Source organism: Triticum aestivum, chromosome 7B (genome assembly GCF_018294505.1).
Source record: "Triticum aestivum cultivar Chinese Spring chromosome 7B, IWGSC CS RefSeq v2.1, whole genome shotgun sequence".
Lineage (NCBI taxonomy): Eukaryota > Viridiplantae > Streptophyta > Magnoliopsida > Poales > Poaceae > Triticum > Triticum aestivum.
The window spans coordinates 752879966-752883611 of record NC_057813.1 but is presented as its reverse complement, the minus strand read 5'-3'; positions in this window follow the sequence as shown (position 1 = coordinate 752883611).

Below are 3646 nucleotides of genomic sequence, written 5' to 3'. Positions count from 1 at the left end.
CCAATCATGTCTATGCTCAATGCAAACACCAAATGACAATTATTCAGGTTTAATACTAATCTTGATGGTAGAGGGAGCGTGCGATGTTTGATCACATCAAACTTGGAAACACTTCCAACACATATCGTCAACTCACCTTTAGCTAGTCTCCGTTTATTCCGTAGCTCTTTTATTTCGAGTTACTAACACTTAGCAACCGAACCGGTATCTAATACCCTGGTGCTACTAGGAGTACTAGTAAAGTACACATTAACATAATGTATATCCAATATACTTCTATCGACCTTGCCAGCCTTCTCATCTACCAAGTATCTAGGGTAATTCTGCTCCAGTGGCTGTTCCCCTTATTACAGAAGCACTTAGTCTCGGGTTTGGGTTCAACCTTGGGTTTCTTCACTAGAGGAGCAGCTGATTTGCCGTTTCATGAAGTATCCCTTCTTGCCCTTGCCCTTCTTGAAACTAGTGGTTTCACCAACCATCAACAATTGATGCTCCTTCTTGATTTCTACTTTCGCGGTGTCAAACATCGCGAATACCTCAAGGATCATCATATCTATCCCTAATATGTTATAGTTCATCACGAAGCTCTAGCAGCTTGGTGGCAATGACTTTGGAGAAACATCACTATCTCATCTGGAAGACCAACTCCCACTCGATTCAAGTGATTGTTACACTCAGACAATCTGAGCACAAGCTCAATGATTGAGCTTTTCTCCCTTAGTTTGCAGGCTAAGAAAATCGTCGGAGGTCTTATACCTCTTGACGTGAGCATGAGCCTGAAATCCAAATTTCAGCCCTCGAAACATCTCATATGTTCCACGATGTTTCAAAAACGTCTTTGGTGCCTCAACTCTAAACCGTTTAACTGAACTATCACGTAGTTATCAAAACGTGTATGTCCGATGTTCGCAACATCCACAGATGACGTTTGGGGTTCTCCACACTGAGCGGTGCATTAAGGACATAAGCTTTCTACTGATCGCATAATCGCTACTGTCAACTTTCAACTATATTTTCTCTAGGAACATATCTAAAACAGTAGAACTAAAGCGCGAGCTATGACATAATTTTCAAAGGGTTTTTGACTATGTTCTGGATAATTAAGTTCATCTAATGAACTCCCACTCAGATAGACATCCCTCTAGTCATCTGAGTGATTACATGATCTGAGTCAACTAGGCCGTGTCCGATCATCACGTGAGACGGACTAGTCATCATCGGTGAACATCTTCATGTTGATCGTATCTACTATATGACTCATGCTCGACCTTTCGGTCTCTTGTGTTCCGAGGCCATGTATGTACATGCTAGTCTTGTTAAGTCAACCTAAGTGTTTCGCGTGTGTAAATCTGGCTTACACCCGTTGTATGTGAACATAAGAATCTATCACACCCGATCATCACGTGGTGCTTCAAAACGACGAACTTCCGCAACGGTGCACAGTTAGGGGGAACACTTTCTTGAAATTTTAATGAGGGATCATCTTATTTACTACCGTCGTTCTAAGAAAATAAGATGCATAAACATGATAAACATCACATGCAATCAAATAGTGACATGATATGGCCAATATCATATTGCTCCTTTTGATCTCCATCTTTGGGGCTCCATGATCATCGTTGTCACCGGCATGACACCATGATCTCCATCATCATGATCTTCATCATCGTGTCTCCATGAAGTTGTCTCACCAACTTATTACTTCTACTACTATGGCTACCGGTTAGCAATAAAGTAAAGTAATTACATGGCGTTGTTCAATGACACGCAGGTCATACAATAAATAAAGACAGCTCCTATGGCTCCTGCCGGTTGTCATACTCATCGACATGCAAGTCGTGATTCCTATTACAAGAACATGATCAATCTCATACATCACATATCATTCATCACATTCTTTTTTGCCAAATCACATCACATAGCATACCCTGCAAAAACAAGTTAGACGTCCTCTAATTGTTGTTTGCATGTTTTACGTGGCTGCTATGGGTTTCTAGCAAGAACGTTTCTTACCTACGCAAAAACCACAACGTGATATGTCAATTGCTATTTACCCTTCATAAGGACCCTTTTCATCGAATCCGTTCCGACTAAAGTGGGAGAGACTGGCACCCGCTAGCCACCTTATGCACCAAGTGCATGTCAGTCGGTGGAACCTGTCTCACGTAAGTGTACATGTAAGGTCGGTCCGGGCCGCTTCATCCCACAATACCGTCGAAACAAGATTGGACTAGTAACGGTAAGCATATTCAACAAAATCAACGCCCACAACTACTTTGTGTTCCACTCGTGCAAAGAATCTACGCAATAGACCTAGCTCATGATGCCACTGTTGGGGAACGTAGCGGAAATTCAAAATTTTCCTACGTGTCACCAAGATATATCTATGGAGAAACCAGGTACGACGGGAAAGAGAGTGCATCTACATACCCTTGTAGATCGCTAAGCGGAAGCATTCAAAAGAACGCGGTTGAAGAAGTCGTACTCGTCGTGATCCAAATCACCGGAGATCCTAGTGCCGAACGGACGACACCTCCTCGTTCAACACACGTACAGCCCGGTGACGTCTCTGATGCCTTGATCCAGCAAGGAGAGAGGGGGAGGTTGAGGAAGACTCCATCCGGAAGCAGCACAACAGCGTGGTGGTGATGAAGGAGTGTGGTGATCCAGCAGGGCTTCGCCAAGCAACGCGGGAGAGGAGGAGGGAGAGAGGTAGGGCTGTGCTAGGGAGAGGTGAAACTCATGTGTTGGCAGCCCCAAAACCCTCAAGTATATATAGGGGGAGGGGAGGGGGCTGCGCCCCCTCTAGGGTTCCCTCCCCAGGGGTGGCGACAACCCCCAGATCCCATCTGGGTGGCAGCCAGAAGGGGAGAGAGGGGAGGCGCACCTGGGGTGGGCCTTAGGGCCCATCTGCCCTAGGGTTTGCCCCCGTCCCACTCTTCCCTGTGCCCTGGGCCTTGTGGGGGAGCGCACCAGCCCACCCGGGGCTGGTCCCCTCCCACACTTGGCCCATGCAGCCCTCCGGGGATGGTGGCCCCACTTGGTGGACCCCCGGGACCCTCCCGGTGGTCCCGGTACGTTACCGATAAAACCCGAAACTTTTCCGGTGACCAAAACAGGACTTCCCATATATAAATCTTTACCTCCGGACCATTCCGGAACTCCTCGTGACATACGGGATCTCATCCAAGACTCCGAACAACATTCGGTAACGACATACAAACTTCCTTTATAACCCTAGCATCATCGAACCTTAAGTGTGTAGACCCTACGGGTTCGGGAACCCTGCAGACATGACCGAGACGTTCTCCGGTCAATAACCAACAGCGGGATCTAGATACCCATGTTGGCTCCCACATTTTTCACGATGATCTCATTGGACGAACCACATTGTCAAGGACTCAATTGATCCCGTATTCAATTCCCATTGTCTAGCGGTATTGTACTTGCCCGAGATTCGATCGTCGGTATACCGATACCTTGTTCAATCTCGTTACCGGCAAGTCTCTTTACTCGTTCTGTAACACATCATACCGCGATCAACTCTTTGAGCACATTGTGCACATTATGATGATGTCCTATCGAGTGGGCCCAGAGATACCTCTCCGTCACACGGAGTGACAAATCCCAGTCTCGATTCGTGCCA